The sequence below is a fragment of the Brachyhypopomus gauderio genome, chromosome 1 (genome assembly GCF_052324685.1).
Source record: "Brachyhypopomus gauderio isolate BG-103 chromosome 1, BGAUD_0.2, whole genome shotgun sequence".
Lineage (NCBI taxonomy): Eukaryota > Metazoa > Chordata > Actinopteri > Gymnotiformes > Hypopomidae > Brachyhypopomus > Brachyhypopomus gauderio.
This window is the reverse complement of record NC_135211.1, coordinates 45365212-45377971: the sequence shown is the minus strand read 5'-3', so window position 1 is coordinate 45377971 and position 12760 is coordinate 45365212. Positions and strand designations below refer to the sequence as shown.

The following is a 12760-nucleotide window of genomic DNA, read 5'->3' as shown; positions in this document are numbered from 1 at the left end:
AACACTGGTCTTAGTACAGAGTGCATTTGAGTTAATACTCAGTATATATAAGACGCAGTTCACTTGTGGATTTTTTGTTACAGTGGACCACCTTGTTTTCGTGCAGGTGAAAGGGAGCTTTGTTTGTGTGTTTGCTGTCAGGGTTCGGATATGGGGAACTTGGCCCTAGAACAGCAAAGGCAGGCATCTTCACAGAGATCCTGGGCTCCAACAGTAACACAAGATGAAACAAACAAGCTGTCAGAAGTGGCACAGGCAGCTGGGTTGCCCATCCCACCCCCACCAACAGCCCCCCAGCCGGGTCGCCCATCCCCCCACCAACAGCCCCTCAGCCGGGTCGCCCATCCCCCCACCAACAGCCCCCCTCAGCTGCTCCTCAGCCTAGATTCACCGCATGGATTTACCCTAACCTCTCCTCAGGTCATGTGCATTCATAAATTATCCACTGCCTCTCACCGTGCCACCTTTTACAATCACACACTCACACACACACACACACACACACACACACACACACACACACACACACACACACACACACACTTACTTTTTAACTATCACTTGCTAACTATCACTAAAAACATAACACATTGCCCTAGATATTTTCAGCGTTTACAGATCCGGTCACTCAAATAGTTCACATATGACCCTAATCGCGCACTTCTCCCCTGAAACGACCTTTCTGTAAATACAGCGTCTTTAGTGTCGTCTAAACATGCACAGATCCTGGCGCTGCTGCAGTTTGGTCCAAAAAATTATGTCTGCAACTATTCTGATCAGCCATTACTACTGCACTCAACTACTCCCATTACATCCTGCAGAAACGCCTCGGCTAGCTCTGGTCAGGCCGAATACACGCCAGACGTCCGACAGATCAGAACGGAGAAGGGCCCTGTGTGAGATCAGCGCGTGCGCTCTTGGACCGGCACGACCTTCACTGTAAACAGGACCTGCCACCAGATGACCCCTCAGACAGGCACCACTGTCAGCTGTAAACTATAGACAGCTGGAAATTCGCCCGAACAAAATTAGCCAATTACCTGAGCACACGTGGCAAAATCTTCGAGTAAGCGTGTTGTGCCCCCCCCCACCACCACCACCACGTTCCTGCACCGAACGGTCCGCTCATGTTTCCCAGTGTATTAAAATACAGCAATACAGCCCGCCTGACCCGAGGAGAGGGGGACGGTGGAGGAGAGCGCACGCCGGTAGCATGTGGCGGTAAAGGAGGGCCGACGTGTGACCGCACGCTCGCTTGTCTGTCAGAGAAAGCCGGGCTGCAACGACCGTCGTGGGAGAGCGTGAGGTCGTGAGGGGAAGAGTTGAGCTTTGTGTTCGGTGTGAGCCGTGTTACACCACACACCGTACGACAGCACCGTTTGCACTCTAAGGGGCCAGGAGGGGTAATTTGATCACCATGGGGCTCGCAAAGGTTACTTTATTTACCCGCCGAAGTTACTTCATTACGCCAACATGACAGTAAAGCCACAGATGAGACTTTGCTTGTGGAGGACAGCGCTCTCAGGCAATGAAGATCTGATGATGAAGTTGAAGAGCTGGATTTTCAAGACGCTGGCAGAGAAAAGCCTGCCGCGCTCAGCAGACATCGACTGGTCACTCCGTGTGACTCCCTGCCTGGAGTTTGCCATGGTAACTCATCTCTAAAGTAGTGCCCTATTCCCCGGCCTGTTCAATAAAATCATTTACTCTGTTACAAAATCAGAACACAAACATCCACCCGATGCCAATAAAACAAACTCAGTGCCATACACCATACACTTTCCTACCTCTTTTATCAACTACATACGGTATCAAAGGTGAGTAATGAAAGGAAGGGTAGACATTAGGAAACCTGGAAATAAGTTGCCTTTTGCAGTGGAGCTGATCGGTCATTGATAGATTTGGTCTGGACAGATGGACCTCTCCTTAGCTGTGAGATGGCTGCACTGTGACTCAGATGGACTGGTTCCATCCCAAAGCATTATTAAAGGATGGAGTCATAATATGTGTGTGTGTGTGTGTGTGTGTGTGTATTATAAATATAACCTTACACCACAAACACAGCTATGTAGTCCAAAAGGGAAAAGCCACCCAAACAATGGTTCAACCCAGATGGTTTATGTTTTCCAAGGGGACGTTAAAAGTTACTCCCATTTGTCTGGGCTGACTGAAACCTTTCCAGCACTGAAAGCTCGCTGTTAGAAACTTAAGCAGATGACAGAAAGAGCAGAGAGCAGAGGGACTGTTCCAGGGACTCATCTCCACTGAGTTTCCAGGACACTGGGTGGAGTTCTCACCAAGCCAGCACACCCATGTCTAAAAGTCAGGTTTGTTCTCCCTGCGAGAAGCAACAGCCTTTAAAAGCCCAATTCTCGCATTTGCACAGATGTAACGTTACGTAATATCATAGCCGCAGGTTTTGAGGGGACAGGGCCCCTCCCAAATGCCTGCAGGGAGTATTTCCTACTTAATTCCCCTTTACAGCATCACTGTGATTTCACTTTATAACAATGTGATATGGTTTGTTTTGGCTGTTTGGCACAGCCAAATCACTGTTCTTAAATCGTAGTGTTTTTAAAAGGAGTCCGGTTAAGTACTTAAACGAATAAGTAAAAATGTGTTTGGATCATTGTGCAAGAGACCCAAGGGCCGAGAACTTGAGGGCTACTCGTGAACTGAGACATGGGCACAATTTTTCATAACTGGCCTGTTTTGAACACCTGAAATGCAGTATAGGAAAACGCATGTGGCCCACCGTGTAATGTAAAATTATTACTTTACTTTATTGCGTTATAAATGTCGTCCCCTGTGTGGCAGTTTTATTTAACATATAAGACTAATGAGTTGTGGGACACAACTCGCTCCCTCCCCAACCTACAACACTGCATTGGTCTATGAACACCTCAGTGTAATACTACGCATTATGATGCTCTCTTCTCATGCTCGTCATCTTGCATGGTTAAGGAAGCACGTGGACATTTTTTTTTTGCTAGATAACCAAGACGTTTTATAGACATTATCACCACACTCGTGGTGACTAAATTATCCATCGTGTATGAATAGGCTGCTTGAGTTTGAACTAAATGAGTGTCTCCTGCGGTTCTGCCCAGTGTTATATGAAGGTGGACGTGATACTGCAGGCTGGAAGCGTTTGAAAGCAGGTGTTTGGACCGAGGTACGAGTATCCGTTGCTCAAGTGCGACGGTAGACCGAGAGATCTGCCGTTCTCGCGCGCAGCTCCACCGTGGCACGAGCCCTCCCGACGCGCTTTGAACGCAGCGCGTGCGACTGAATCTGGGCGCGTGTACCCGGAGAAGATCAGCGTCAACGAGGACGTGTGCTCGGTGTAGGGTCGTTTGTGTAGCGATACTCTTGGGGAAGCCGTGATTAGTTCTTAATGGACGTCCCTGTGCAGGGGAACACGAGTGTACACGTCGTGCACGCACGAGCCTTGAATATTGTTCAGCTAATGTCAACAATTAAGTCCGCTCGGCCAGTTCTGGAGATGCAAGAGAAACATCTGACAGGGATGTTCTCCTTACTGAACCTGGGCCAGATGATGCGTTATTGGGTGTAATTGGCCGTGGTTAATAAACGGGCTGCTTTAATAAGACGCTGTAGCGTCACACCGTAAATCTGCAGGACGCAGCACGTTTTAATCACGCCGATCGTAAAAGTGCCACTCGTAAGACGCACAAGGCCGATATCTGCAGGAAGAATCAGGTTAAACAAATATCTGAGTAAATGGACTTAACCAGCCGAGCCAGAGAATTAAACATCCACATCTAAATATGTTTAATGAGGCTCCTAAAATAGCCCAGGTATACTGCTACGTGTTCTCTCTCTGACCCCGGGCATACTTTCAATTTCTGACAGATACCATGCAGGAAGTCGCCTCTCCTTGTGTTTATATTGTGTAATATACACATGGTGGTAAAACCCAAACCAAAACATGGTACTAAGCGCGAGGAGATCGGACTGTTTGGAGGATCAGATCCCAAACCGATGCTGGAGCTGTGTAAACACTAACGTTAGATAAACGCCCTTCCCGCATGGTGCAGAAAAGGGCGGATCAGCCCACGCACGCGCCGTTACACCAGAACCAGTTCACCGAACCTTTCCGAACTGGGTCCCAGCTCGTGGAGACAACACGACCAGCAGCGTGCATGATGCGTGTGGTCAGATGTTAAGATGCCAGCCATTTTTACATTGGATTCTACTTAGCTGGCGAGCAAGCAAACGTTCCCGATATTGAAATCGCTGATAAAACAGAACATGTAAGAAGAGACGCTATAATTCTCCGTCACGTTATACGATCCAACTTCATGTTTGCCATCCATAATATGTCCTCTATGCACAGAACTGAGGGCTAACTGTAGTCTGGTAGCATTAGGGGGCGTAGAAGCACATGCAACTAACAAATGTGTGTCAAAACATAATCATGCAAACCATAAAGGCAAAGCACAAACGTGCATTAATGTAACACCCTGCATATTATGCAACACGAGTGAAAATCTGCTTCATTTTAACACAAATTTAAATGTGCTTGCTGTACAAGGAAGTATGAGGGGGGAGTACTTACCAACCTATCTTTTTAGTCGTTTTCCCTCTTCTTTCTCGTACGAACCACAATTATTATTATGAAACGAGGCTATTTTAAGCCAGGCAGGAAACGATGAACGATTCTTCGCGGCGGGCGTAACTGTATAGGACGCGATACACTTGGGATCGATTTTACACATCGATCGATTAGTGCTGTGAAAGTATCGCCGTTCACCGATCTAAAGACCACAGCGCCAGCATCGCGGATTCTCCCTTAACTTAAACGCTCGTAGTACGGCAGTTAAACGGCTCCACGCTCGCTCCGATGGGCTCAGGGTGTGGAGAAGGTTCGACTACTGCGCTTAATAAAGGAGGCAGGCCGACGAACACGTTTTTTGGTGAACGATTGTAACAATTGTGCACGTAGCTCACGAGGTCCCTCCTCCCTGCCGCTCGGGCACAGATGCAGGCGAGTGTAGCGCTCGCGCGAGGAGTGAGGAGGCTGCGCGCGCGCTGGGAGGGGGGGCTCGTGTGAATCTGACTGGTGCACGCTCGAGTACCCGTCACACCGTGCAAGCTTCACGATATCAGCCACCGGATTGTCCCAGCATTCTTTAATAAGAATGATAAAGAGCACAAGACCGCGAGATACCTTCATATGGATTCAGACATGAGACTGGTGGCATCCTTGTTACAAAACACATGGATTGGATTTACTATCGGAATGTTTCTGAACTGTAACACTGGCATCAAACCTTGAATCAGCGTACTGTAAAGTGACTCAGTATACTCTAATGTGTATCAGTATACTCTAATGTGTATCAGTATGCTCTAATGTGTATCAGTATACTCTAATGTGTATCAGTATACTCTAATGTGTATCAGTATGCTCTAGATGTGTATCAGTATACTCTAATGTGTATCAGTATACTCTAATGTGTATCAGTATGCTCTAGATGTGTATCAGTATGCTCTAGATGTGTATCAATATACTCTAATGTGTATCAGTATACTCTAATGTGTATCAGTATGCTCTAGATGTGTCACCCTCAAGCTGTAACAGTGAAAAACTCCCCATAGTCCTTGAGGGCTTCAGTGTAACTGTAGCAGGAAGTGCATTCTAACCCTCCCGATTTGGGGGGTGTCAGAGGGTGCGCACGTCTGCGGCGTGCCCGCATGTGCCACTGCATGCCAATGAGCTAGCAATGACAGACACACATTGTGCCAGGCCCACGTGGGTGGTATCATGTGACCCGGTGAATAGGTGGGTGCAAACAAGACTGGGGGACGATGATGCCAGGGGCCACAAAAGCCCTTTGAGGCAGAGACACAGAGCATGAGAGTGCCACTCACTCTGCAGATACGAGGGGGGCACACACACACACACACACACACACACACACACACACAGCGGTGCGCCTGGTACAAACCGGGCTCCTCTACGAAGAGTGGGAGCGTGAGCCCTAGTGTCATGAAACGTGCTGTGGCGTGAGCGCACTAAATTGTTTCAATTAAGCACATTAAGCACCAGTTTGGTTGAGTGTTCTCCAACGTGTCCCGGATACGCGATTAAAACGATCTCCTGTGTCTCTGTGTCACTTTTTGTCAAACAGTTCAAATGAAGAATCTGATGTGAAGTGATGAGGGCCTGAAGAATGCCCACGGCGGAGTTAACATCACTTGCAGTTTCTCAGAAACTTGGCAAACATGCAGTGTTTATGAACCCACAGAGCCTGGGTCTGAAGTGTACACACATCAGCCTTTCCACCCCTTTACCATGAAGTTTACTGTAAACAGTTGCCCCTTCAATGTCACATTGAACTTTAATGTCAGTTGATTCTGTAGCTGCTGTCTGTGATCATTGAGGAATTACTGAGAGTCTCATGGTCTTCTGATGCTATGAGTCACTAACATCTGTGGCTAAGCTCAAAACCTCTTTCTGAAAGCTCATTCTATGTATCCTTGGAGATGAATTGATGTCTCCCCCAATAATAATAATAATAATAATAATAATAATAATAATAATAATAATAATAAAAATAAAGCTTTTCTCCCAGCTTCTTATAGGTCAGTTCACTCAATATTACTCAACTGTAAGCTCTCTCTCAGATCATAGTGTACTGCAGACAGTAACATAATGTCAGTATGCAGCCTGTTTTGACATAACACACCTTTGATTAAAAAAAAAACCCTGTCTCTGTCTATGTGATGAAACACACCAGTTCACCAAAACGTGTCAGTCAAGCGCGTAAAACTGCAAAAATAAATCATCGTGGTTCAGAGGACTTGGAAGCCCGGACGTGGGTATTTGCACCAGATTTAAGCATTTATGAATACAAAGTGTTGACTTTGATAGCAACTATGTATTGTCATTTTACGTCTTTTCTAAGATTAGATGCATGATTAGAGTTGTGACGAAGGTTTTATTTAAGGGTGAACGGAAGTGTAGGTGTGCGTTTATGGATAATTTCCTAATCTGATTCACAAGAACACCGGAAATGGCGAGACAGAAGGAGAGACGCATCTAAGGTGCATCTCCATGGTGATAATGCAGCATGAACTCCACCGTTCAGGTATGAGAAACGCAGCCGGATTTGGGTCGAGTTCTACGTCTTATCTCCCTCTAGTGTTCGAAAGACAACATTACACAAACTTTTACTTCCGTACAAAAATATCATAATACCAAATCGAACCTAAAATAAAAGAATAGACGTATAATCAATCGAATTTGTGTGTGAAACAATTCAAACACTGTAATGTTAGAGGGGACTGTAGACATCTCTCACATGCACACTGCTCTGATCTATACAAGCTATAGGACCTACTGACATAATTAGCTTTTAAAATTATGTTGCTGAATACCAATTTCTGTAATTAAATACGCTATTTCAAATCAGTGTTTTTAATGTCAAGTTATTCGATTAGCCCATGCATTTAGAAAACCTACCATATTTGGACTAATGGAAGATTAGAAGGGACATGTGTTGTCTATTTGTATTGTTTTGTAAACAATACATTTCATGAATAATTACTGCAAGTGGTGTGATATGGTCACACTGATGTAAAATCAGAATGATATATTCTTATCAGTTTTTTTGCCACATACTGACATAGTGATATAAGTAAGTCGTTTTGGATAAGAGCGTCTGCCAAATTCTGAAAACGTAAACATAAATGTCAATGAGTAGCAGTAAGCCAAAGCATCCTCTAGATGGCAGCAAATATACTAGCATGGCCACATTTTCTCCTTTATTTTGGAACTCAATTATGCTGTTTATTATAATAATAATAATAATAATAATAATAATAATAATAATAATAATCTTTATTTGTATAGCACCTTTCATACATTTTTAGGTCTTCCGACTTATTCTCGATTTAAAAATTAATGGTACTATGGGATCATTAGATCGTGTTTGTATTTATTAACTTGGTTATAAAAAAGTTAATAATTCACTATAATAAATCCATGCCTTAAGAACAATATATGCACCTCATTACTGATTCTCTTCTCGCAAATGTTTAACCTATGTGAAGTACCTCTCCACTGCTTCATGACTCCAGCTGCCCCGTACGCGACGACCCTGTGACACTGTTCAAATCCACGGGAGAAAACAGCGTACTGTATATCCGTGCCTGCCATTAAACTGGGTTGCTCTGGTGTCCGATGGAGCAGAAGCAGAGCGGCTCTTCCACGGCTCTGCGTCTCACGTGTCCCCACGTGCCAGCGCGAGGCCCCAGATGGATCCAGCACTGTCTCTTCCAGGAGTGCATTTTCCGCTAGCGCTCAGCGCAGGACGTGGCCCCATTTGCGCTATTCTGAGACGCGCGCTGGCTTTTCTCATGACCGCGGGAGAGAAGGACGGGCTGCCTTGTACCTCAGACCTCAGCAGCTCGGTGCAGTCTGGACGTGATCCAGAAACCATCCGTCACCTCTTGTCCTCTTTTGGAGGCTATAGACCTATTAAACGCGAAATTATTCCTCGATTTCGAACATATTCGATTCTAAACACATTAGAATCTAATGTGTCAAATCTAAATTCCAATATAAATATAATTTACAACACAATTCTCTCTCTCTCTCTCTCTCTCTCTCTCTCTCTCTCACACACACACACTCGCACGCACGCACGCACACACACACACACACACACACACACACACACACACACACACACACACACACACACACACACACACACACACACACACACACACACACACACACACCAGAGAATCAGAGTAACAGTTTTTGGTGTGTGTGTGTGTGTGTGTGTGTGTACCTAACATTTAGGATGTCACTGCATTAAATTAAAGCCTTGCCAACACCGAACATCTATGGAGAGTTCTCTTAAAAGAAATGATAACTGGAGAAGGCCATGGTAGTCCTTCCACTGCTGCAGTCTGGCTAAACACTCCTGACCTTTAAGAGCCTCTGAGCCTGCTGTACTGGGAGAGAGAGAGAGAGAGAGAGAGAGAGAGGTTTCATAACCTTCTGCCTGCTGACAGCGCTCTCTAATGGTCGTGGAGTTCTCTTGCCAGGGGTTGCTGTTTGTCTGGATGCTAAAGGGATTACATTACAGATGTGTGTCCAGTCCTCCCCAACGCAGAACCCCAAAGCTGCAGGCCTCATCTTCAGTGAAATAAGCAATCTGAGCAGGATATCATCATGAGCTTAACAATACAGCACGCTAGCGTCAATCTGTGCTTGATCAGTTGTGATATTTGTCGACGATGCATCATACGTTATTAACGGTCATTCCAACACCGAATGAGGAACACATAGCCAAGCCATATGTCAAACAATAAACTGACATCCAGCAGAGAATGTGACCAAACAGGCGTGAAACACAAACCTGAATGTTCAAAAATGTGACCCCTCATGCAAAAATGGAGATCAAATCATTTTGATCTGTACCAAAGACAGTAAAGTGACAGGTTTCTGTAATGGTGTGTACACACAAACTGATGCTTTGTACCTACATAACAGTCAATAAATATTATTACAGGTTAAATGTTATCAAGGTGTATCAAGCTGTTACGTGTTGCTACTCAGTATATTACAATGTAATAAATGGCACAGTTACAGTGTAACAGTGGTGGTATAACGTGACGTTAGCTACAGAACGTAATGTTAGGTACCTCTCACTAAGGTCACCTGTGTGGTTCCAAGTTCAGTCTGTCCACCATGGAGGTCACACCCTGTGCTTTGCACCCCATAACCCATACCCCGTACCCTGTACCTAATACCCTGCACCCAGTACCCTGTACCCCATATCCAGTACCTTGTATCTCATACCCTGTACCTCATACCCAGTACCTCATACCCAGTGTTGGGAACATTACTTTAAAAAAGTAATTAGTTATAGTTACTCACTACTTGTTCAAAAAAGTAACTGAGTTAGTAACTGAATTACTCTATAATAAAAGTAACTCGTTACCCGGGAAAGTAACTATTTGCGTTACAGTTAAAAAAAGGTTATATGCCAATTAATTAAGTTTTTTTTTAAGCAGTTTTCACAGTCAGTTGAAATGAGTAGATCAGAAAGTTGTTTAACTTTTGATATTTATTGCACATCCACAGACCAGTGCAGGATAAATTCCTTTAAAATCCCAAATCTTTTGGGGAAAAAAAGCAAAAGTAAACAGTTTCACTATATAAAGTGCATTTACATCTATGAAATTAAATTAAATTCTCTCAACCTGAGACAACTGGTTTGTTCACAACAGAAGTAAACTTAACAATAAAACCTCTATTCTTAATTAAATCAATCAAATACCCAGTCTGGTAGACATTCAGGAACTTCAAGTAGTTTCTTAAATAATGTTTATATCGCCTTGAAAATGGTAATGTAAGGAATGCCGTCTGATATGTCCCTCTCAGCTACACCTGCTACTAATTACCACGCCCCCTTTTCAGTCACATATATACACCTTCCCACCACTTCCTCGTCGCGAAGTATTGCCGTTCCCATGCAGCATACCAAGCGTTTCCATTGCCTGTTCGATCTCCTGTGCTTTGACCCTTGCTTTCTCTCCAGACCTCGCCTCCTGCCTAGCCCTCCTGTACCTCCCGGATTCTGCCCCCCCGTTATGACCCTGGACCGTCCTGACCATCCCACGAAAACGCTGCTGTTATTACTGCACCTAGCGCTAGTGATACTCGTGCCGTTTCTTGTAAACGTAACTCATTTGAATAAAAGCGGTGTACTTCCGCAGTTGGATCCCTCTCTGTCTGGTCAATACGTTACAGCTAAATTTTCTTCGGCTTGCACCTGACGCCATTTCGGCCTCTTCTCCGTTTGTGTCGTGTGTCACTCGCGTGCTTCAATGCGCATGTAAAAATACTGGCTCTGATTGGCTATCATAACGCTGCCTTAGCCAATCGCTTGCTTACTGACTTGTTAAGTTAAACAGGTGTTACACCGAGAACTGACCTATCAGGATCTGTTATTCCTCACTAGCCTGGGCAGCGGTCCGCTCGCATTACTGTTAGTATATCAATATATAGTAACGCACCGCTTTTAATGACCAGTAACGTAAACGGTGTTGTAACGACAGGAAAGGTAACTAATTATATTATCCTGTTACTGACAAAATGACGCCGTTACCTAACGCCGTTATTTTTAACGGCGTTATTCGCAACACTGCTCATACCCAGTACCTCGTACCCCATACTATGTGCCCCATACCCAGTACCCCATACCCTGTAACCCATACCTAGTACCTCGTACTCCATACCATGTACCCCATACCCAGTACACCATACCCAGTACCCTGTACCAGTAACCCGTATCCCATACCTCGTACCCTGTACCCCATACAATGTACCCAGTACCCTGTACCCCATATCCAGTACCTCATACCCATACCCTGTACCCCATACCCAGTTCCCCATACCCTGTACCCCATACCCAGTACCTTGTACCCCATACCCAGTACACCATACCCAGTACCCAGTAACCCATACCCCATACCTTGTACCCTGTACCCCGTACCCAGTACCCCATACCCAGTAACCCGTATCCCATAACCCGTACTCAGTACCCAGTACCCTGTATCCCATACCCCATACCCTGTACCCCATACCTTGTACCCCGTACCCAGTACCCAGTACCCCGTACCCCAGGGAACACCCTGCCTCACTGGCTCCAGTGTTGTCCTTCCACATCTTTCAAAGTCGTTGGAAACCTTCCACTTCCTTAGCTTTCACCCTCCTCCTGGGGCTGTGTGTCATGGAATGTTTACATTCTGTATGTTTTGAAAAAGTTTTGTAAAAATATATTATTTCAAGTCAGTGCAGCAATAACTGTGATCAATGATGTTTTACTGTACTTAAAGTAATCTACAGACTGAGATGAAGGTGTAGTTGTGACTTTTAAAAACCTCTGGCCTTCATCAGAAGGCGGTGGAGAATCTCCTAGCTCTGTCTTTTCCTTTGCATGTTGTGTTCTGAGACCTTGACTGGGTCTCAGAAACCCGTGCACGTTCTGATTTCAAAGCAGCTCTCCTTGTGCAGAGAGTGGCTTTGTCCATAAAGCAGGAATAAACTGTGCAGGCCTGAGATCAGCAGCACGGGCCATGTCTGACACGGTTGTCACTTTTGCACAGGTCTTTCATTTGCTTTGCCTCTGTGTGTGTGTGTGTGTGTGTGTGTGTGTGTGTGTGTGTGTGTGTGTGTGTGTGTGTGTGTGTGTGTGTGTGTGTAATACGACCTGCACTGTATGTCTCAGGGCAGACCTGTCCATCTGGCAGTACAGCCGTTGTGCCTGATCCAGCTAACAGACTAGTATTTATAGTGTCTGTTTACAGGGCGCTTACAGCAGGAGGAGATTGAGAACACACACACACACGCGCACACATGCGCGCGCACACACACACACACACACGCACACATGCGCGCGCACACACACATATACACACACACACACACACACACACACACACACACACACACACACACACACATTCCTGGCTGTATACTACTAACAAGTCCATGTGTTGTCTTCGTCTCCAGTGTGTCTCGTAGAATGAGGACACCAGGATATGGGAGAAGCGTAACTCAAAGCGTTTACCACCTCGTCTCATTCTCAGCTCGGACAGGCTCACACTCAGCTGTAATCTCAGCTACAGCTCTCCTGCTGTTGTGAGGGAAATAGATCTAGTTAAGGGTACGTCTCACATGGAGCTCAAATACAGACTGCATTAGCTTCCCCAG

At 45.3% G+C, this 12760-nt stretch overlaps 1 protein-coding gene across 1 annotated transcript in view; it reads right to left on the bottom strand.

Moving 5' to 3' along the window:
• rnf24 (ring finger protein 24) overlaps nucleotides 1-5038 on the bottom strand; it is a 30718-nt gene extending 25680 nt beyond the window's left edge. The window contains exon 1 of the mRNA XM_077015617.1: nucleotides 4583-5038. The gene's annotated coding sequence lies outside the window, so the exon portion shown is untranslated. The remainder of the gene's footprint in view (nucleotides 1-4582) is intronic.
• Nucleotides 5039-12760: the final 7722 nt, after the last annotated feature.